Below are 24,725 nucleotides of genomic sequence, written 5' to 3'. Positions count from 1 at the left end.
TTTAACGTGATAATACTTCGCTGAATGTCTTTATGACTGTATCATCATTTGAGTGCTCCAGCCCTTTTTCTTTACTTTGGGTATAAAATGCTGACGGAGTGGGTTTTCATTTTATTCAGTCCGCCTTATTTATTTGCGAGTTGTTCACACACCATTCAAGGATCTGCATTTTGGCACATGGCATGTACATCTTGCTGGTGCTGCGTTATTTGGATATAGGTGCAGACAAATAACGAAAAGTAAATATAGACAACACCCATACACAAGCCTATCAGATTTTAATACTACGTTGTTGTATCATTAAACTCTTTGAATTCCAGTCCTTATAACGTGTGAATAGCCCGGTTCGCTTTAGGATTCCAAACCTGCTCAGATGCTACGAATTTATTAACCTCACATCTGAGCAATATAAAATGAATGAATGCGTGACACTTTAAGGAGACTTTAAATGTGGGGACATTCTTGTATCGTACATAGATAATCCATAAGGTAACGTCCGCACCTTAATAAAAAAAAACAATTAGTTTCTTTCTTTAGTTTCCTTTTTTTTTCCTCATAAAAAGTAAGGGGTCTTTTCAGTTTTTAATTGGCGCTACAGGTGCGTCTTGTTGTGAAGGTTGCTTAGGAACAGGTGACTGACGCCTACAGCACGTGCCAGGCGAGCCTCTTTTGTCCAGCAACTCCGCATTCAAGCTTTGAATGGGAATGCTAAAATAATAGTGGAGCTCAATGCATATTATGGTGCTTTCCAAAAGCAATGTGACTACTTGTGTTTATGTCTCCCGTATGCACACACACGTGTGTATGTGTTGTAAAGAAGCACGTGATTGGCAACATAATATATATATATATTAACAACTATGTACGGACCACGGTACGGGTAATAGCTGCTTAATTTTCGAGATCTGCAGATTTAGGACATTACGTGATTTCTGATATGATTAACGAGCACAGCAAGCAAATCGCAGCTTCTCGGTTTAAGAATTTTCTGCAGGATGTCTTTGTAATGAAGCCGCAACTGGAAATCCTCCAGATAAATGACAGAAGTCCGCGTCCGTTCTGATGAGGAGAACAAAGATACAGAAGAAAATCAAACAAATTCTAAATTTGTTTGTGCGGTAGCTGGAATGGATTTAACCAGACAAACAAAATAATTAAATTCAAGTGAATCTCGGCAATTCACACTTAATTCTTTTTTTTAAAGCAATTCTCTGTGGCCGGTAACTCTGCATAGCTAGAAATCCGCAGAGCTCATCCAAGTTCCAAGTGTCAACCCTCCAGCTAACATCAAATTAATTGCAAGCTGCCAGTAGCCAAAATATTCACGAGAAAGCTATTTGGTATCACCAGGAGACTGGCTGATTTAGGAGGTAAAAGCATAATTTGAAAGTGAAATATCAAACTACTTTTTCTAGCTTCGCAGAATTGTGGCAGAGTTTGATCGCCGTCTGCTGGCTGTAAATATGGTTAGTGACTGATGGTGCTGAAAGACAGCTCTCTTAACCAAGGACAGAATTCAACTCCCTTCGAAAAGAGAACTGCCTGATGTGTTACAGATACTCACTATTTTAAAAGCTAATAAAAAAAAAATCAGAATTAACTTTCATATGTCCAATAAGAATTATGTATCACAGGAAGACAAATCTGGAACAGCAATAACACAATTAAGGGTGTATAGTAACCTATGACTAGATAAAAAAAAGTAAAACCGAAACATATACACACATGAATTCGCGCGGAGACCAAAACATAATAAAAGTGTAAGGCCTGCTGGGACAATATCTACACTCACCTCTTACTCTTTCTGCATTTTTAGATTTGATTTTCTTATAGACCCCTTTCAATGAATGTTTGCTATGCATGTCAGCAACGCAGTCTGGTTAATAGATTTTACATTTTGGAATAATGACGCAAATTAATTTAGTTTTCAAAACATTCAAAACTCTAGAGCCTTGGAATAAGAGCTCACCCTGTGAGCAATACTCACACATATAATTCAAATTTCACAGCTGACCTATTCTGAAAACCTCAATCAACTACTAATTGAAGGGAAAACAAAATATTCTTTCCCTACAGCACAGCTAACGATTTAATCATTATATCAGACTTTATAGCTTTTAATTAGGCTAATGCTGATAGTATATGGAAAGAGATAATTCAATACAGGTCTTGTTGAATTCTGTAATTGGGTTAACAGCAGAGCGATTGCATACACGTCAATATTCAAGCTGCGTACTCTGTTTTCACAGAGAGAAGATAGACACAATGCTTCAACTCTCAAAGGTATATAGCCAAATACAAAAGCTGAAGTTATACGAGGTATGTCCCAGGGTCGTATTCTGGCATGTCCATTTTTTTTTTAAAAAAAGGGTTTTAAAATTTAAGACTTACCACCTATTTCTCCTATTCTGATAACAATGCATAATAACACACAATTCTGTGTAAAATGAACAAACCAATATCAATGATGTAGGCTTACGTTAAAGTATGTATCAATCAGAGGATAAAAAATATAATAAAATGCTTATTAAATACTAGCAAAAAACTCGTAATTAATAACATAGAAAAATGGATTATTACATGCACATGACCAACAACTACGTCAATAACAATAACAGCAACAATCAGATCAGAAAATTAAATTGCTCCTCTCATTGATGACTTTTTGTGTACCGAACTCTTAATTACAGTAAAAAAAAGTATAGTCTACATTAAATATTATGTTTTTTCTATTTTTGTTTCTTTTTGTTCCGTTTCCTGCACAAAAACTGTAAAACGCAAAGGTCATTTTTAACTTGACACTACTAAAACAAGTTTTTTTTAATTCCCTTTTCAGTTCTTTATCTTTATTAATCATAAAATATGTGTAACACCATCTACGTGAGCGGGGTAGGCAGCCCTTTCAAACACAATAATGACAAGGGAGATATTTTCTGTGTCTCACGATGAAACGAAGGTTCAAGTGTTTAAGAAATTATTGGCGGATAGCCTGATTTCTTTCTCACAAATTGCAAAATTTAAAAAAAACAACAACAGTTGTGTCGTAAGAGTATGGGTTTTTAAATATATTTGTTTTAAAGAATTAATTAAGGCGTATATTTCTGTCCCTTCAGTTGTAAGCCAAATGGTTTTGAATTAAACAGAAATAAATTCAGTCTTTGCCTTTGAAGATTCGGATGTTGACCTACATGTTATTATAAGAACGGAAACACAAGCTTCTGGCTTTTCTTATATGTTAAGGTGTTTGCAAAAAGCTAAAATGCAAAATCCTTTAAATTGGTGCTTCGATAAATGCCACAAGGTAAGCAAAAATTTAAATCGACGAATAGAAATATCGCGTACTTTTAGTTTGTTGGGTCGTTTTGAAATAAGGCTAGTTTTATGCAAGATAGTACATCAAGCAATTCAATACATCATCGATTCCAGTTAACGTAATAAATGAAACGTTGTCTTTTCCATAGATGAATCACAGGTTTATCAAAAAAATAATTAGTAGCTTACTAAAGCGTTCTGCACTATGTCGCATTCCTGTTTGAACACCTGCCGGTAAAAGCACCAAATAAAACGACGAAGAGCATTTTTATCTTTTCAGAACGTATTGTCGCAATAACATACAAATATTAAAGGAGACTTTCGGCGGTCCAAACATATCCAAATATTTATGCCCAGTGTCTGATCTTCTAAATCGCGTATTTTAAAGCCATCTGTTGATAATACCCCTCGTGAGGGAGACCTTTCATCACAATCGTTGGACATTATTACAGTTGATATCTTATGTTTTAGATTTAAAGTAGCTTATTTAAACTTCAGAATGGAATTTACGTTTTAAAAAGCTCAATCAAATGGTAACTTGTAACTATTCTCAATATTTACTTTTTAAAGTGTCATGTCATTGTCACTACGTTCCTTTGAAAAATTTCCTACTGCTGTTTGGAAAATATACATTCAGTACACGGCTGGTCTCCACCGAAAAGTGAAAAAGTCCTTCCCTTTTCCTTTATTTTTTTTTTTGCAGCCTCAGCTTTCACGGAGAGTTCTCGAATCCTAGTTTGAGTGCCGTATTTCATGTATTTTTGTCCCAGTTTTCGAAGTTGTCATACTGTATGCTGTCGGAATCCAACTGAACTAACCAAAAATAATAAAACGCTGGTGCGTGTATATTAATCCGGCAGCACAAAATATGTTAATTTAGAATTATATTGTTTTTATAATAAATTAAACTCATGTTGACGAGCGTGTATTATTCGAAGGTTCGTAGCACCAATGCCCCCTCTTACTTCCGTTCAATCATTATAGAAGTTTACTATTTCGTATATTATAGCAGAAACAACAGCATTCTTCAACCTGTTACTGCTATTGTCCTAACATGTTACACCCTAAACATTACAGATTCACAATTTGGTGTTCGAAGAGCAATAACAACAATACGTGCCAAAATAAAGCAACAACAACGCAGTGATTGCTTTAGTAACTTCTGTTGCGCAAAAACATATTGTTTTGCTTTACTTAAAATCATCCTGCGCTGTGCCCTTTCAAATTCCAAGCTGTGTTCTAGGGGGGTGTATGTTGAATTACTTTGTGGTTCTCAGTTGTGACAACATAATATGGACATCACTTTTATTTATTAAATTCACATGTACACACGGTTAAAAAAAGAGAACACTTGTGGATGTATTAAAATCAACTAACAATATAATCTCGCTTTCACACACAACACTTTTTCTTAAGATTATACCGGGAAGAATTAAAGATAACACATAGATGGACAGATAGGAATAACAGAACTCCTTTCTTTCAAAGTCCTAATTTTGGAGGCGCGAGGCATCACTGTTCATCTGTAAGAAAGCGATAATGATAATTCATCAGGATCGTATAAAATTAATCCGGTATCTTCTACTAGTATACACATACAATCATTTACGCAGCACGGCTCTAAAGGAATTTGAAAATAAAAAGTAAAAACTATAAATACACATATGTATTGCCTTTGGAAAGGCCTTGGGTTTTGTATGGATTTTCATTATTTGTATTCATTAACCAATACCAAAGCCTATTCCAAGATTGTCATTTGAAACTGCTTAAATAACGCCCCTCAATCGCTCTATTTTTTCTCCGAAAGGAAATTTAGAGTGTCTCTTGAACTTAGGATAGGAGAAAGCCCGTTTTAAAAATGCGACCATCTGACAGGTGCTGGCAATCAGTTCCAAATCCTTTTTATAGCTGTTAATTGAAAAAAAAAATACTATTCACATTGTATTCCTGCGCATAAAGTAGTTTCAAGATACATTTTCATGTAATCAGTTTAGACAATATATAAGAAGATTCAGATCTAGAGAGATTAGCAATGTGGTGGAAAATACTGTGCCAATTACAATTGAATAAAATGAACACAGCATACAAAGTATTCTCTAATACTTTGGCAAAATGCTTAAATTGTTACTATTTGTGCATTGGCCAATCTGAAAGTAAATGACGTAATTTGTTGGTTAGTACATACCTTGATATGAAATAACAAAGGAAATCATAGCATATAGCTTTTGATTTCTAATTAGGCCTGTCTAAAATAACATACATTGAGAGGCCTAAATGTATGTGTAATGACAAAATCCTAAAAGAGATACTTGGTTCATCAGTTACGCTCTGTCCACATCACACTACCAAAATCACAAAACAATCCAAGCAATAAAGGAGGAATTTAATAGGTTAATTGACTGAAACAGCTATCGTGCGAAAACACCTGTTTCTGATAAGAAAATCAGCCATCCTGTATCTGTTGATCAATTTCTAGACTCTTTCACCTCGTATTGCCTGTTGATCGACAAAGCCATTCATCCAATCTGTTCAGACTCTGAGGTAACAAATTTGCATGTCATTGACCAGCTTTACGAAGTATGTGCACAGCAAACAACTGCAACAACAATAGAGACAAAAGCCCTTTTACAAATACTGTACTAATTCTACATGCAGCGGGAAACCAAACGATTTAAAGATCTTAAAGTCTTGTTTCCCCGAAGAGATGAAATAAACTCGATTTGACCCAAGCATGGCAGGACACAACGTGTTAAAGCTCAGTTATGCCAAAGCTAAATTCGTTAAGATCCAGCAAAAAAAAATACTTATTTTTTTTGCCGGCACGTGTAGTGCAGCATCAACAGTGTCAGCTATTCCTGCAATTGCTTTTCTTTGGTCGTATTGATTGATTGACATCTCATTAGTGCAGTTAATGAAATTTAACTTGAATGCGAATTCTCATTAGGGAAATTAACAGGATAATCATTTATTTAAAAAGCAAATCCCAGAATTTCTTTAAAACACGCTGCGCCCAAATAAGCTTAAAAGTAATTATACATCAGTACACCAAGGTTACAGTCTAGATTACGTTTATGCTAGCTAAACACGGAACAGTTTCGTTAAAATATACAGAAGATTAGGCATTCATTATATATATTTATAATTTCACAGTCACTACCAAGAATTATTCGAGTTCAAAGCACACACACACACTGACATGTTTGCATGTGTGAACACATACTGTAAGCGTTTTGCGCACACAAAGGCATATACCTGTTTTGACACGTAATTGCAACAAGTTCCATGTGAATATGTAGAATAAAGAAAATGTTCAATATAGCCAATCCATTGTTGTCCATACCAATTTCTAAAAAAAATATACATTTTTTCGAAAATTCCAAAATACGATCAAGTTCCTAAAGTTAAAGGAACAAAGTAGTTTAATTTGAGCCGAACTACATTCGCTAATAAAAAGGCGTGCACATTCACAACGAAATCTACTGAAATTAAAAGAAAAACATTCATATCGAAGTCTTAATAAACTATCCCTTTTCTTTGAGGTTATGTAGACTTACAGAAATACTGCGAGTTCCATTCTCCCCAAATTGCAGACCGTGATGCCAGGGAATGTCATCTTTCCCCCAAAATTCCTATTTCTAGGCACCTTCTTAAATAAGCACCGAGCTTTTTAAAAGCCTTATATCAAACCACCAGCCCCACCAAATTCTACCGATAAAGTGTGCCAAGGACAGCAGAGCCCAGCTCCAAACCCCAGCACTCACTCAATACACACTGAATAGGAGAGAAAAGAAAATGAAATTTATTATTGATAGACTTTAAAGACAATTTCAAGTTATTGTTTCTCTCGGCAAAAGGGCTCCTTCTTACATAATGAAACGCCTTTTGTGTGGCGCGGAACAATACAAAACAAGTATTCTAATAAATAGCCACTTTTTTGTTCCCTCTCGACGTTGAATGGAATTGAGCAGTTGGTTTGAAAGCAGCTGCGACGCTTCAAGGAAAGGAGGTGGAGCCTGGCCTCGCTCTGTCTCCAGACTACCAGCAGAGGTTTTTCTTCCGTCTTCATAATCTTCTCCTGCCTCCCGTCCCAAATTGCCGGCACTCTCGCTTACTGTCATCCGCACCCAGATTCGCTTTAGCCCAGCTTTGCCGCTTTTACGCCAAAATGACAAAAGTTTGTTGCAGCACGCTTCCGTATATTTTTGCTCTCGCCTGAGCTGTTAGTTTGATTTTATGTAGTTTCGAGCGCTGCGCTCTTAAACCGTGTTCGCGTCTGTGTATACTTTACATATATTCCGTCTGTGCATTTTCTGTATCGTCTCTAATAAACGCAATTCATGGGGATAATCTATATTTCTTTAGACCCGCCGGTCTTTCCTGATCTCGTTTTTTTTCCTCCGCGTTGTTTAACAATTTAGTTCCTTGCATTAACTCTTTATCCCAGACCATTTTTAGTTAAAGAAGATTGTTTAATCAATATTATAATGTATTATGTTTCTAATACAGGGAAAGGTATATTAATATATTTTTAAAAGAATTAATTTTAGTGGTGTCGTTGCTTAATCGTCATCATTAAGATAACGTTTTGCGCCGCAAAAGAGGAAACACTTGTTTTTTACAATAATTCATGATTTTGAAGACAATTACTTCTATACTCAGAAGTGTTGCACTCCTAATTCCTATCTATAGTTAGTGTGCTTGTTAATAAGATGAAAGATGGCTAGACTGATAATGATATCTTGCGTTAGAATAAATAACAATTTGGGTCGTTTGACATTGATATTGAATGTAACACGTTTATGAATGTACTGTAACTTTTTGTACAGAACATCAAAACTATGACGAAATAGCTAACATAACAATTACCTCCTGTTACATTAATGTCGATTTGCCTAAAAAGAACTGAAGATGTTTGATTTTAAAGACTTAGGGCTTTCAACACTATTTGTAACTGTTAACAATTCTAATAATGGAAATCGTGGAAAACAACACATTTTCTAGAAGTAGTTTTACAAGCACGACATTCCTCAAAAACTAAAGAAGCTGCGAATTTAAAAAGGAACCCTGCCTTTAATTCGAAAATCTAAGAAGCTAAATTACAAAGGTACGGTAAATAAGTAGTGTTTCGGAGTTGTAAGCAACAGTATGTTTTGTCTGTTTTTTACATAGAACTCCACAGTTGGCAGCCACCTGTCTTTGACAGCCTGTCACATTTTGTCACATTGTAGAAGGAGAAAGGTTAAGTAAGAGCAAGGCATTCTGGAAAACAGATGTCAAATCTACAGTTGGCACATTTACATAAAGCCCCCAAAGCCATTAAAAGTTCGCTTTCTTTTTAATCCTCTGAAGCCTGAGCTTCCCGCTTTACGTTTTGGAAACGTCGTCCCCAAGAAAACAAGAAATTGTTTCTACCTATCTTCTTTCCGAAAACCCAACATTTCTCAGTCTCGTAGATAATGGACGCGCCACCGTCTCAGACTGTATGGAGGCGCATGGAGAGGATTACAAAATCGCAACACAAAGTGAGAGATTTACGGAGGGGGCGAGTCAGGGAGGAGGGAACAGGCAAGGAGGTAGCAGCGAAAGGCGATATTTGTCTAGGGAGGTAGGAGGCCTCACTTCTCATCCCGCACAATTTGCGTTGAAATGAATGCACAACCATGTCGGCTTTCACCAAATATTCATCAGTCGTGGTGACCACGCTGTTGGCCACAAAAACAACAAACAACAACAACAACAACATTACAGTTATAAGCTAGTTTACATGAAACGAGTGCGCTTAAACGTATTTCACAGATGAAATAAAATAAAACAGACTTTCCTTTTCCAAGATCAAATATGGTCATCCTTGCTAACCATACCTGTTGAAGAGCAGTTGTTTTAATGTACTAATGAATGTCAGAAAATATGATTGACAAGTACTCTGTACATAATCCCTGTTTATTTTACATGGCACGAACATCTAAATGCATCTGCTAGAAACGTTGAAATTTTCAGCACAAAAATACTCTTCCAAAGTTTCGAACACAATCCTTGCTTTAAAACGTCATGTACTGTACGATGTGCAAGGAATCACATGTGAGAGTCAGATGTCAATACTAATACTGGATATGTTTTTTCTGAATGCGGCTGAGAGGATATTGGAAACTAAATGCAAAATTCAGAATTTTGAGTGTACATATACAGTAGCATCTTAAATATACATTAACAGGGCTTTTAGGCTAAAAAGATGTTATTAACTTTATTTGCCCTATCAATGTCTGAATGGAAATGGATGGGGGCTATTTTGTGCCGAGTGTCTAGGGAAATGCATCTTCCCTGATTTCTAAACTTTTTTTTAAAACGTTTTTATCTTGTATTCATGTCTCTTAGATAGGCCAGTTTCAGATTACCCCCATCTTTAGGGAGTCTTTCAAAAAGATGATTAGAAAGTTTATCTGGGGATTATCTGGGCTTTCTTCAGATGGAGATGCCTTTCAATCAACAACTTGCTTTCAGAAGAGGCTAACCTCTAATGACTATTATCAAACAAAGCTTGGAAAAGTGTTTTCGCACCACAAGGCGTGATTATAACGCACAAATAACTGGAGAAATAAAGACATCTTCATACTATTACAAAAAAAAACCCAATATGGTCCAGTAATGCCAAGGTCGGCTAATTGAAATATGGTTTTTTTCTTGATTTTTTTTTCTCTGTACTGTAATTGTTTGTGTATTTACGGTGTCGAATACCCCTCTAATTCAAATCCATATTTAAAGTAATTTTAATATGCTGGTTTTTGTTTGCTTGCTAATCTTTCACTTACATTCAGATTCAATCTTTTCGCAAGCTTTTAACAACTAGTAGGTGTTAGCTGTGTGTCAATCACTTATCATTGCAATTTGTTTTGAAATAAAAAAATCTAGAATAATGGCTATTTCAGATGCAGCTGCTTAATTCTTACGACTGTATGCAATCTGCTGCATTAGAACACTTATCAGGAAATAACTGGAAAGCATCTTTTAATTTTAAATTGCATCTGAGTAAAATCCCTAAAAAGGCTAGATCTTTTTTTTTCTCCAGTGGCTACTCATGTCCGTAAGCCCTCGTTGGCTTTTTCTTAGTTTTCATAAATGTATTTTAAAACTTAATTTAGTCAATGCAATTATGTTTCAATTTGTGAATATTTCACAGATTTACATAATTTAAGACTGACATTCATTTTGCATCATAGTAATGTATTATGGAACATTTCAGGCAGTGTTATAAGAAAGAGAGGTACAGTACAAAAATGCACATTTACACTTTGCCCTGAAGAATATTTAAAAGAAGGTTTGGTAGTAATTAAAATCAAAATAACGTTAGGAAACTAAGTATGAAGTGGAGAAACACAAGTAAAACATATTCCATTTTCTTAAAGGTTTTTCCCTGTCTCTATAGATTGCAGTACAATGCACAATTTATTATGAAAGCTATTACTTTAGTCTTCAGGATTGCCAGATTACTCCAGGATTATTAGATACTTGGAGGCCATTTCTCATCTCACTTTGAAATTGAAACAAATTAATGTGTAGGTTGGGCACACAGTGTTTGGTAAGTTACAATTATTACTCGTTATTTCTGGGCACTGTAAAAATAAAACGGATAGAATATAAATGTTATTTTTTCACATTTCCGTTTTTGATTTCATTATTTTAACTTTGCAGCTACCTCTTTTAATTTCTCTAGGGCCTTTGGCAAAGAAGTCAGAAACACATATTAGCTGTTGTGATACCACAACAACTTTGGATACCAAAAACATCATGGAATACAACTGGATTCTGCTCAGTTTATACAATAGCATGTTTCCATTTCGATACAAGCTGCGTAGCCTGTCTCGTCTCAGACTGGGCATCCAGTCAGAGTCCATTTTGCAGTCCTGGACTTGCGCCCTCCTTTTTTACCTTGAGCTGGATCAAAGTGGTTACTATTTGGGAGTCACGTGACTATTTAAACACACATTACATCATTCTAGAGACTTGATGTTTCGAAACATGGGTGCAATGTGTTTTACGATAGACTAAATTGGATTAGAAATTCAATTACAGCCCTGTGCTCCCACTCTGAGAATGCTGACATCATGCACCTGGCAGCTCATTTAAAACAGACTTGTCTCCACTATTTTTAGGGCAACATAAACCATCAACTACAGAAACTCTATGAGAGAAGCCTTTATTATTCTTATATTAATATAAAAATAATATGCAGTATGAAGTAGGTTTTGTTTATAGTATACCTTAAGGAATTGTCTTGGACAAAGGCATCGACAAAATTAATAATATTAACATTACTAACAGCAAGAGTACTGTGCATTGTTACTTAGGAGTAACACATAATGCCTGGTTACTTTGAAAGTTTTTTTAGTTCTGTTCTATAGTAGAGTGGTATAGGTGTATAATGTAGCACAGAGCAAGGGAGTGTATTTTACTTAGTGCTTCAGTCTTATGAGTTATCGATAAATGGAGGTCACTCTGGTCTGGTTAATGATCTCTATCTTATATATTTTCCCCTGCCCCTCACTAAATATGTGCAACCAAACAACAATGAATTTGCTTGGTCATGCCAGTGAATTTGTCATTGCATTGCACTCTGATGTGCTATAACATTAAAAACCTGGCCAGCATACCTGTCATTAATTTAGCACCAGCTGATTGTGCCCTTAATACCCTTTCTCTTATGCTGGTATATCTTCAGCTTTCTCTGTTTACGTTGGACAGAAATCGGATCAATGCCCCTGGATAATTAAGCTGAAAGGATCACATGTCACATTTTGCACTAACATTATTTTGAAAGTTAATTCAGAGTGGTGACAAATGCCAGTGAGATAAGCTTTAACATTGTACCCTAAACCTGTATATTTTACCTCGTCTTATGTTGATGGAACAATAAGTTGCTTCTATTACACGTAATTTGTTTTTGGAATAGTACTTCATATAAAAATCCTTCTCACGTTTTTAGACCATTAAGTTTCACTTTCTTTTTTTCCTAAGAGAATCCCTGTTCTAACACTCATACTGTAGATTCTTTGGTACAGTCAGTTTCTTTGTAACTGCCCTGCTTTGTAGTACATACAGCTGTAAAAAAAGGAAATGTAGAGGTCACTTATGAAAGTAGCAAGAGAGAAGGGGACAAATACATAAAAGCCTAGGGCGCAAATTATTTGTTCAAGGTATCAAATACAAATAAATCTTCACTAGTACTTCAGGAAGAGACTGGTCTGCAAACCAGCTGACAGGCATTGCGAGGGAGTCTTAAATCAAATCAAACACACTGCCTTTCCCATTATAAAACAGAAGAAAGCAATAATGGGACTTTGGAGGTTTTTTGTTGTTCCATCTGCAGGCCAACTTTAACAAACTTAAGCTGTGCCTCTCAAGCTTTCTTTTATCTAGCCCTCAATATTTACTTAGCTGATCAGTGTCAAGCTGAGGAAGTTTTTTAATCTTCCGTGTTCTAATTCATTGACAAAAGCTCTGTAACATGCTAGTGCCAACCAAACAATGACAGGAGAATTATCATGGTAATGCAAGGAAATGTTTCATAGTGCTGAGATTACTTCTACTCTGATCTATAAACTGTTTTTTTTTTCTATGTGAAACGCGTGTTGAACAACTGAAAATTACAGGGATTTGTGAGAGCACTGAGTGGCCCTAAAGCAACAGTTTGCTATGGGCTTGCAGTGAACATGTGTCAGCCCTAAAAGACCAATCTCAGGCAGGAACACTAAATAAGGAGAATGGTTGACTGGTCAGAAGGCACTGCAATTAAATATCTGTAGGATCGCACAGACAGCCATCCCTGTCATACTGTGCGTGGCCCCTGTACTCTGAGGCATTCCCATGTTTGTGCTTTAGTTAGGCATTCCGGTCTCCCTGTCCTTCCTCCCTGTGTAAATTTTAATTTCACTCTTCCCTATACCTGAGTGAAACCCAAGGCAACGTCAGCTTGACTAAGACTGACCTTCATTGTCTTGGGTTACTGACTTGTTTCTTTAAGGTTATGCATAATGCTTGGTTATGTTTTGGAAAACCTTAATGTATTATTTACACTCCTTCCAGTCCATGTGCAGTCCATATGAAATATAGGCTCTCTTGTGTGTTTCCTGCAGTTAGGCATCGCAAAACTGCAATTGATAATTACATTGGAAGAAATGGGGATAAACATGCTACTTTACAGACAAATACGAAGGACACGGAACATCAAATATATTTTAAAGATTTTTGAAGTCTAAACATAGGTTTTACCTTTAAACATACAGTACCTTCTTTGGTTTTGTGTGAACAGGACAAAGTTGAGACCTGCCCTAACTGAATGGCTGACTGAAGTTCTTTAGGCATGATCCATAGATTTCTTCTTGTTCTTCTTGTTCTCACCCCTTACTTGTATTTCTGCATTCCTTCTCCTCTTTTCACGTTCCCATTAAGGAAGGGGCCGTTTAATATCCAGCGTGTACAATGTACAGTGTGCACTGTGCGGCTACCCTTACAGCTGTCACTTTCTAAGCTGAACTAATACGTCAGGTGAGTGACAAAACAAATAGCTGAGACCAGCACCTGAAAGAGTCTGGAGCTGGAAGCAAACAGATAATAAAATAACATAAAACAGCTATTGTGTGAAAACTGCATGGTTATTGCAAAGCCTTACTAATAAGGGCATTATCTCTTTAGATTCCCCTCTGTATAATATATATAATATGACACTTTGGGAAGCTCTCTGGCTGGGTTGATTATATAGTGTGGGATACTTACTCACTTTAATATTCAGAAAGTGCAAATTGGTATGCCATTTTCATACGACTGCTTCCTGTGAGGAGGATGATTAAGGAAGAGCACGTAATTACAGATCTCCTGCATCTGATTACTACATTTCAGAGATGTCTCCGAAAGGTATGGGAGCAATACGGCCTACCCTACCTAATTCTCAGAGCCAATTTTCAGCGACACTCTGGAAAAATAACCAATGGATAAATCAGGGAAATTCACAGCACTAAACACGACAGCAAAAGAGGTGTCGGTTCAGTGGCTTTTCTTAGCATGTGTTTTGGAATCCCTAAACCAGCAGGACCGCGTTCAGATATTGTAACATCAGCTGTAGCTCTATCAAAACATGTTAGTGCTCTGCAGGTGCTAATTTCATCAAAGACATTTTTGCGGCGGCTGAGCTGTGGCTTCTGTACGATCCCAGTAGTAGCTGCTGTCAAGTCTACTGTAGTTAACAGTGTTAACAAGAGCTGAAGTGCAAAAGCTTGTCCAGCCTGGACACATGCCATCATAAAACATGAACAAAACTCAAAGGCATTAGCTGGTGAAAGATTTTTCAGCTTATGTCTTCTTCCTTGTTGCTTCAAGCTGAATAGTGATCACAGCCTGAACATTAGAACTAACATGCTATGACACTCAAAACAAGTCAAGACGCATTTTTTTGTCCCTTGTCGTAGTGACCAACTTCCTTCTTGTAGATGTAATCGACATCTTGTAATTCTCTTGTAAATGTTTTTTTCTAGTACTATCTATACCATAAGGTAGCTGTTTCTGATTTATTTAAGTACAAATGGGTTTTTCCATTTACTTAAAAATGAATCTTAAAATTTCCCAGTAATCCTGAATGAAAAATAGACAATACAATTGAAGTGAACTAACAATAAGAACACATGCTGCTTTCGTCTTTGATGAAACGTTGCTGTTTTTCGTGCCTTTCGGCACGTCCCAGCAACAAACAAAAGAAAACAGGATAACTGCATACTCAGATTGCTCACACTCAGGGAGCAACGCATTTTGAGGAAATTCAGGGTTTACAGAAATAAAGACGTTTTATGACAGGCCTCACAGCTGTCCATCTGATGGACACTTCGTTTTTCTCAGATCGCTAAAAGAATAGGGGGGCATATTTGTATAAATATACGCACACATATACATACCTGTATATATGATACAGTTGCCAAGAGACACGTAAATCAGAAATATTAAGGTTCCAATTGCATAGTTGAAGCCTTAATATTTCTGATATTAGGCTAATAAGGAGGTCTTAAAGATGGCCTTAGGTGTACAGAAAGGTGCAGACAATCACTGTTAATCTCTGGATTTTGAAAATGAACTTCCGAGTATAACTAAAAGATAGCCAGTTGTTATAAATGTGTATGGGATTCATTGAACACTTACGAAGGACTAAGTCCGCTGTTTCTGCAGCATTTTTCTACAATATCAGCTGCAGCTGTAATCTCATTTTATGTTCTAGATCACAGGTGTTCTATTATACTAACAGAAAATGCACAGAAAAAGAAAATATATGGGACCTTTTCACGCAAAGCAAGCAAATGCATAATTAGTCAAAATACAACTTCAGGTCATTACAGTGCTTTGGGGAAGGAGATGTATATTCAGGAGGTGGGTGTAATTTCAATGTAATGTATCGATATCTCATTAAATGAGATATATTATTTTTCTAATTGTGACAGCTCCTCTTTCATAAATATTTCAACTACAAAAAATACATTTTAAAGCATATTATTGTTTTCGTATTTAAACTGAATTCCAGTTCTACTGTATGTCAAACTGCCAAAATAAATTCTGTCTTTCTCTGTTGCATGGGAGTCAATGTTTTTCAAATAGATTCCAAGCGCAGGGTAATAACATTAGCACAGTGACAGAAAAGTCTGTAATCAGTCATCTGATTAGTAAATGTGAAAGAATATGTATTAAACTTCAGAAAAGATCAGAATGGATACTACTTTGTGTAATGAAATAACTGAATTGTGCAGTGTTGTGCATACAGCAAAGCTAAGCACTTGGTAAAACAGAAGCCACTTTCCTTCATCCTAAAAACAAAAACTGAAAAAACATGAGAATGTAACACATACTGTACAGTATAAACACACACATATTCGAGCTTGACCATCAAAATTTGTTTGGTACACAATTACTCTCTTAGGTGCATGTCACACAAATTATGTACATTATACTGGAATGCCAAATTTTATTGGAGGACTCTGTTCCCTGGAATTATATCGATTTGCAGGACAAAAAGGAATGCATCTCAGGACAGCCAGAACAAGCCAGACAGATGACTGACTTGTGTATAAATTCGTAAGACCAACGGCCCTACACTCACAGGCAGGAGATGTGTTAGTGTATCTGTGTACAGTAGCTCCACTATGTACTTGCACACCAGGATTGCAACTGGTAAATGTATTTATGACAGGTATATCAATTCAATTTATAAGCCACAAAATACCAACCAGTATTTTTAGTTTTTATTCACACATTCCTCAGTCTCATATTTTCCACACTGATCTTCAAGTCTTCTGTACAGAGGCCATTGCATCGTAAATCTTTACCTGGTGCACAAATACTTCAAAAACTGTATAATGTTGCTTAGTATCCCAAACAGCAATATTTACAATGGCTAGGATCTCAGTCTGCAGGGCACAACATCACTATGGGCAGTACACAGCACAATTTTGTGGTATTTAACAGTTCAGTCATTTCCTTTGTGAATGGCTTCTTAAACTCAATGGGCACCATTTAATACTAGCAGATTTTAGACAAGGCTATTTGCTGTTTGATTTCTAACTCTCTGGCTCACCTTTTTCCTAACTCCGATCCTACATGAGGTGTTCTTACCTGTGGTGTTAGACAAGCATTGCTTGATTTTCAAGTATCATTTTCAGACATGTTCGAGAAAAATCTGCGCACCTGTGTGCCTATATACTTTTCTCTTGGTGTTGAGACTGTGATATATAGACCTTTCCAAACATTCCCTGAGTCACACAGTCTGAGCTTGGTTAGATCCCTAGGAATGCAAGGGAGAGATGAATATGTACTGTATATAGTACATATTTACTGTAAACATGTGTATATATATGGTAAGCTGAGGGAATGGCAGCCTATCTGTGACCTGGCGAGTTTGCTGCAAAGGTATAAATGGTCAAGGCAGAGGGATGGGAAAAAATCCTGTGTGCGAGATTTATATACCTACAGTATGTGAGCAGAAGCATGTGAGATTAGTTCAGTTCAGTTTATTTGTTATATGCACAATAACAATGAAATACGTATTTGCATGTATGCTCCAATACAAAGACATTAAAGGAATCATCAAAAACATAAACACAGAACAGCAGCAGCAGCAACAACAACAAGTTAAATATAATACATCTTAGAAAAGAAACATCAGTGTGAGCCAGTGGTGGGGGTAGAGTTCAGTAATCTGACATCTTGAGGAAAGAAACTGTCTCTGAATCTGGACTTTCGTGCCTTTGTGCTCCTATAACACTTACCAGAGGGAAGGGGGGAGGAAAGTGAGGAACCAGGATGACTGGTGTCCTTAACGATACTTCCAGCCTTCCTGAAACAACGAGTTGTAAAAATATCTGCAATAGAGGGGAGCTGTACTCCAGTGATGGACTGGGCTGACCTGACCACCCCCTGTAACGCCTTCCGGTCAGACAATGAGCTGCTGCCAAACCACACTGTAATTAGATTAGGATCTAACCTTCCTCCTGGACCTCTGTCACGAACTCCATTGAATTAGTACTGTAAGTCCCTAAATGGAAATGGATTGTAGGCTTATGAATTTTGAAATTATGAAACAACTGGCCAAAGAAGGGTACTGGATAAAATGTATCCAAATTGTGAAGCCTAACCGTCATTATTATCCTCATTTTCATGTTTTTAACAGGAATTTTGTTGCGTTTGTTTCCATTTAAAACCCTGGACTAAAGTGAAGGGGAACAAACTATACTGTGTTCACTCCTGCTTTCAGTACACTGTGGTTTCTGAACTTTTGAACATTACCGTATGTATCCATGTCTATATGCATGTGTGTACATGAAAAAAGTACTGGATAATACGGTATATATTAAAAAAACACACATATGACAGTACAAAAATAGTTGTTTCTAAGAGCTTGGCAATTATCTTTAGATTTTAAGTATTGTTCCATTCATCAATTAATTGCAACACCCTTTTTGATTGATATATAATGAATTTAATGGTTTTAACAGTTCACAGACAGATCACTTAGAGTAACACTGTTAATGGGCTGCCAGAGCTCTTCCTTTAATAATGTCAGTGTTCTAAGTACATTTATAATTAGGGCTGTGTCATTCATTATTGAAGTAATAGGTTCTAACACTAATGGGTATTAGACGAAGGTCTAATATGAAGCATGTTTTAATGTAGTCATCTAGTTGCCCTGGGTCAGAAGCTATAAAAGGAGCTCTTTGCACTCAGAAGCATAATGGTTGCTATGTGTTGGCCAGAGCGAAGGTATCCTTGTTAACCACTTTGCTGCTCGACTCATTAGTAAATGTACTTTACGCCATCTATTAGTGGGCTTTATACTAGTCGGTTGTTCGTGGGTGTGTTGTGACAGCAGGAGATGTTCCAAATGAAACTCTCAAGTCTTCACCAGAGAACACTTTTGAGAGGCCTGCCACATTATCTCCCGCCACTGGGGCTCAGTTAGAGAAGAGTACCCAAGATGTGCACGTTTTCTTTTTTTAAAGCACAATTTGTCTAACTGAGGCAGGGCCATCAGACTAGAAAGAAAGTCAAACGGACTTGGAAACAACAAGGGCCACTCCTCGAGGCATCACATATTGCATTTCAAAGAAGAAAACCATGGTCTAAGGAAGAACAAAACCTCAGATAAACCGATTTGTAGTACTCATCTCTCTGTCTGCTTTCTCTGTATTGCTTGTCTAGTTTTTCAGGTAGGTTGTGAAATGAAGGTGGAGTGTGAGGTAAGGTAACTCCTAAGCTCCAGAGTTAAGCGTGGTACTTTGAATTAGACAGGCCTGCAGTAAACTTCTAATTCATTAGATGTCTGTTGTCTAATATCTAATTCATTAGATGTCTGCACATTATACTCCACTTAATAATATAGGAAGACGTTAACATTTACTTTTTTCAACAAGGGGCAGTGAACTTCCATTGCCTCAATATTCATCAGATTAATTCCGTATTTTTATTTAATAGTGCTTTACTTACCTTTGCTCCTAAAAAAACAGCTGATTTTGCAGACGGCTAAGTGCACTCTTTTGCTCCTTTCAACACTTTTAACATGAAGAAGGATGAAGGGGACCTTTACAAACAGTTTTGATTTGCAGCCTATATATGTGTATCTTGGGTTTATAATCCTACAGTAACACTCTAATCCCCACAGAAGGTTGCAAGGCCTTGGCCTAATAAGCATAATCTCATTACATGGCAAATAAAAGTTTCCTATTTATCTCCAGATTTCAAATAAAACTAATAAGGCTTATGATACAGTCACCCAAAACCCTAATCATATTTCTGCCTATCTAAAAGCAATCAGTAATTGTGTTATAGCAGAACGTGCTGACAATACCTCTGACACAGAAAGGAGAATGAGAGCCCAGCTGTACTAATTAAATTAAATGCTAGGCTGATGGAATACATTTGCCGAAGCTTGGTGAGTATGGGTGCAGAATTAATAAGCATTACAGCTTAGAGCAGGAGATGATATCATAATGGATGCAGGGTTTTGATGTGAAGAGTCTCATTCAGATTCAATGTACCATAATGTACGAATGTGACAGCTGCTTGGAGAGAAGCACGGTTTTAGCCAAAGTACACATGAACTACCGTCTTTGTTACATGCAAAGAAACTGTATATTTGTTTTGCTTTTTCTTTACTGTAACGTCCAGAAAATATAAAATTCCCCAAATACATACAAGGTGGTATATGTATTTATTTTATTGATTTATTTTGTGTCATTGATTGAGTATGATTGGTTTACATTTTAAGATTCAGCCTCCAATTCTCTGCTGTTGTGAGACCCATGAATTCTCTTCAGTTGCTTGAATGCACTATATACTGTACAGTATGTGGCCTCAAACAGCATTTCCTTCTGTAAACACTTGTTTCTGTGGCTTTCTAATACAGTTGGTCTTCATTAATATAGTTTTAGGAGAAAGTTATCACTGTTTTGAGCTTGCTTGCTTGTGTTAAGACTGTTAGGTTAAAATCATTCACGTCAACATACAGTATCCCATGGAATTCCAAAGATGAATACAAAAAACATTATTTTAGAACGTTTTTTCAAGTCTCAATAGCATAATCTATTTTCCCACAGCAATTACAAAACAACCCCCCAAATGAACATTAACTGGTAGATAACGGGCATGGTAAACATAAAGGAACAAAGAACATTAAACAAAAGCAGGGGTTTAATTTAATGTTTTTCGACTCCTCTGTCATATTATGGTACTTTGGCTTCCTTAAAAATTGGCTGAATGAGATCCTTGGATCAATAAACTACTAACTAGCACACAGTCCAGATGGGCCAAATGGCTTCTTCTCGTTTCTAACCTTTCTTATGTTCTTATGATTCCCAGGGCACTTCACAACACTGGATAACAATGACTGATTTTTCTCCAACTTCATACAACAATAAAGAACAGGATTCCCCCTTTGACTGTTATTTCTTCCTCTTTTTCAGCAATCTCTTTTTCAGCCATTCCAGCACAGCATCTTAAACAGCTTCGAGGAGCTCAACAAAATTCACTTATTCTGCGATTAGTGGGCTTTCTAGTATTAGTTTTAAAAAGCTTGTATCCTCAACCTCCCTTCTTCACAGAGAAAACTGCACAAGCAGCTATTCACATCACCTACAACGTCATTATTTTACAAGCAAATACCCATCAGAGATTAAATATTAAGTCTTACTGACAATAGTTTATATTTACAAAATAATGCACTTTGCTGCACAAAACCCTCCACTACATTTCAAATGACACAACATTAATCATGAATTGGAATACACATTATATTATAGAAAGAGATTCACTGTTTTTCCTCCAAAAACTACATTGATTTCTGTTTTTTTTTTGAGTTTTGAGAAGATTGACATTCTGTTTTACAGAATTGAATAAAAGGGCCTGCAGTTACTACTTAAACAGGTAAACCACACAACTGTTTTAGGGAACCTACACACATATAGGAGATGAATGCATGCTCTTCCATTCATACAAAGCACCTATACTTTCTGTTCCACTGTGCAAAGAATAATATCATAAACATCTACTGTATAGTCGGTCTATCAGATAACATACAGTGTTTACCAGAATTTAAAAAATATTGTTGGAACAAAACACATTTGAAAAGTACTATATCCGGCAATTCATCTCATCTCGCCTCCTCACGCTCATCATTTCTTCCTCTATATACACACTTAGATTTTTAACTACACATTTTTCCAAAAGGAAAGAGAAAGTAGGTGCACTGTAGTCGGTTAAAGCTAAAGGATTTCTCTACTTATATATATATTTGAAAAACTTTTTTTGAAATTGGAAATTGTTTTACCCTGAATTTCAATTCATGTATCCAATGCTATTTCTATATTCATATATTTACTTTAATATATTATAATATATATCTATATATGCAACACCCACCCACAATAAACCTCACTATACAATCAGTGGGCCTCATGCTAGCACAGCATATTTTCTTGTTCATAAATTAGCATTTGCTATCTCTACCGGAGCAGCATTGTTGCTGTCACATTGGCTCAGCCAGCCAGCCTGTCCATGATTCATTATCATGGGAATTTTTGACAGGATATTAAATTTCCTAATCCTGAACTTTCCTGACTGACCCCTCACTGCTAAACAGACAATACAGATTCTGCCTGCATAGCGTTTTCCTAGCCATCCCCACTCCAGAAGCTATTTTTTTAGCTGTGTTAGGAGGTTTTCCAAACCTGGAGAACTGCAGAGTTGGGAGTAAATACATGTACATGGAACTTTCACGTTTTCTCGCCTGCTGCTGATAATCTCTGTTAACACTCCATTCCCTCAAGCAAAATTCAAAGTAGCCTGTAATTGTGTAAAGTCACGTAAATAATATTAGGCCAAACAAATGTTTTGCTTTCATTTAAGCCATGAAATAAGGAATGTTTAGTGAGAACCAAGGATGTAAAGCAGTGCATATTGTAATTCCAAATAAATATGTTAAATTAGGCATAATAAATAAATACAAATGTGCATTTCTTTAAATTGTGGGGTAATGTTGACTACTATAAAACAAAATAATGTATCTTTAACAAAAAAACAAACACTAAAATACTCCTGAAAACTGTACATTTACCCTATCGGTGGCGCTTTAAAAAAGCTGACTATTAAATTGCCATTTAACATTCGCCCAACAGCAGAAGCTGGTGACAATGTCTCAAGCTTGTAATCTCATTTAACCCCCTCCTGTCATACGCTGGCCCACCCTGCCGGCATAATGCACAGCAAATTAGATCTGACACGGCAACAAGAGAAATAAAAAGCTCTTTAGCTAAAAAGTCAAGCCACAGTGGGCGACCCTGACCTTCAGCTCTCCCCACTCGGCCCACTCCTTTCTCCCGAGGCCCCCACAGATATTTGTGAGAGGGCAGGCACTGAACCTCGGCCCCGAGGCAGCGGGATTTCCCCTGGGCCAAATTAGGGTGAAATATTATTTTCCCCCCTTAGACAATGGAAGGAAATTTCAGCTGTGCAAGCCGGAGCCTTTTCTTTTAGTAATAAAAGATGAAGCGGCAATTGTCTGGCCTCAAACTCCTCCACACTCGATATCTGTCCTTCCTCCTGCCGCGTTCGGTGGCTTAGAAGCAGAGGGGGCAGCCCTGTAGGATGGCCATGCAGGGCACTGTGTACTCCCGACTCCTTGCATTTTAAATGAGGTCACCTTAGAGGGTGGCTGCGGCCTTCAAAGCACTCTCCTCTACCTGCCATTTACTTCTGATACACTTCCTTTCTTTCTTTTTTTCTTTCTTCTCATAAGCGTTTCTGACGGCTTCTAAGATCCCTTTAGAAGACACAAAGAGAGTCACCTCTGGGCATTTCTTTAACTCTAACCTTTTTTTTCTTCCCCCCCTAAGAAGATGCGCGCTGTTAAAATGGCATGCAACTCCTTTACTGCTGTCGGACATGGGAAATGTATCATTTCAAAACAAAAAATAAATACAAAAGGCACAGACAACCACGGGGGAAAAAAGGGTGAAGACGAAAATGCGAAACTTCCTCCGTGAGAATTATCTCTTCTTATTTTTAGATTTTTAAAGGTTCAGCATACGTGTTTTTCTTCTAATATTCACAATAGTATTGTGTGCTGTTGGTAAGGATGAATTACTGTTCTGCTGTCTGCTGTTTGTGCAGAAATAAGTTTTAATGGGTTTCATGGAATTGTATTTTAAACCTCAACTCATTACTTCTCTTAGTCTTAGAAAAACAAACAACTATGCTAATTTGATAACAGTTCATTTCTTCCCTTCTGACTTTTCGAGAAGTACAAATCAAATACATTTATGCTAATAAGTCTTCATTCAAAACGTTAGCCTTTTGTCGGGGACAGCAAGCTAAGGAATTATTTCCAGTTCAATCAAACATATGAAAAAGGTGATTGTTTATTGTGAGTATAATTATGTATACAACGTTCATCCCACAGTAAAAAAAAAGGCTTAACAATGATCACCTCAAGTCTCTCCTTGTGATCTACACCTTTTATACTCCTTCTGCTTTGAGACAACAGGTTGAATTCTAATCCGTTTCCAGTACCTGATACAACTAAGCATGACAAAATTGCCCTTTTCCATCTGTATCTTCCCATTTTTAATTCCTTCTCATGGAACTTCAAGACCAGGTGTGTCACACTATGCACAAATATCATTTAAAAGTCCTCCCGATGCAGGCCTTCGGGCTGACTACCAAGTTCCTGAAGCAGTGAACTAACTTACAGAAGAGTAATCATCTGAATAAAGAAGATAAATTACCTGTTCAGTCTTGCCTCTCCAGGGCTTCTGTCTCCCTCCTTGTGCAGGAAAGAGAAAAGTCTCCTGTAGCCCCATTTTTGCTTTATTCGACTTTAAAGCCAAAGAAATAAAACTAGAAAGTGGCAGACAAACCAAGTATATGCTCGCCTTCTACTTCCCTCTACCAGACTAGTGACTCCCTGACTGCCCGAGCCTCTTAGGCAATGGAGTGGTTTATTTAATTTGTCAGTATAATAGAAGCAGCTGAATGAGACACAGAGAATGCACGGTGGTATAAAAAGAAACAAAAGCTAAAAGTACCACTATTTTGATTCCCTTTTTAAAATTACTTCCAAAGTGTGATATCTATTGTGAGGAATAATGCTGAACAAAGCAGAGTGTCTTGGCAATATTCACAGAGCTTATTCACCCAGGCAGCTCTATCTGTACATTCAGGGTTAGAATACTCCTATAAAAGATGTATTGGAAGGACTATAGTTCCTATTGTATTCCCAGTGTAAACAAAAAGGGGAACTAGAAGCTAGCTGGCATGCATGAACAGAAGCACGCTTTATCCATTGAATTTACCGTTATAGTGGCTCTTTTTTTTTTGTTCTCTGGTCCAATTGTCTGCTG

The 24,725-nt window shown here is 36.8% G+C and overlaps 1 long non-coding RNA gene across 1 annotated transcript in view; it reads right to left on the bottom strand.

Moving 5' to 3' along the window:
- The window catches only part of LOC138223166 (uncharacterized), a 56,323-nt gene extending 31,910 nt beyond the window's left edge, over positions 1 to 24,413 (bottom strand). The window contains exon 1 of the long non-coding RNA XR_011181683.1: positions 24,111 to 24,413. This is a non-coding gene — a long non-coding RNA (uncharacterized lncRNA). The remainder of the gene's footprint in view (positions 1 to 24,110) is intronic.
- Between the last annotated feature and the right edge of the window lie 312 nt (positions 24,414 to 24,725).

The sequence above is a fragment of the Lepisosteus oculatus genome, chromosome 15, assembly GCF_040954835.1.
Source record: "Lepisosteus oculatus isolate fLepOcu1 chromosome 15, fLepOcu1.hap2, whole genome shotgun sequence".
NCBI lineage: Eukaryota > Metazoa > Chordata > Actinopteri > Semionotiformes > Lepisosteidae > Lepisosteus > Lepisosteus oculatus.
This window is presented reverse-complemented; position numbering and strand designations above follow the sequence as displayed.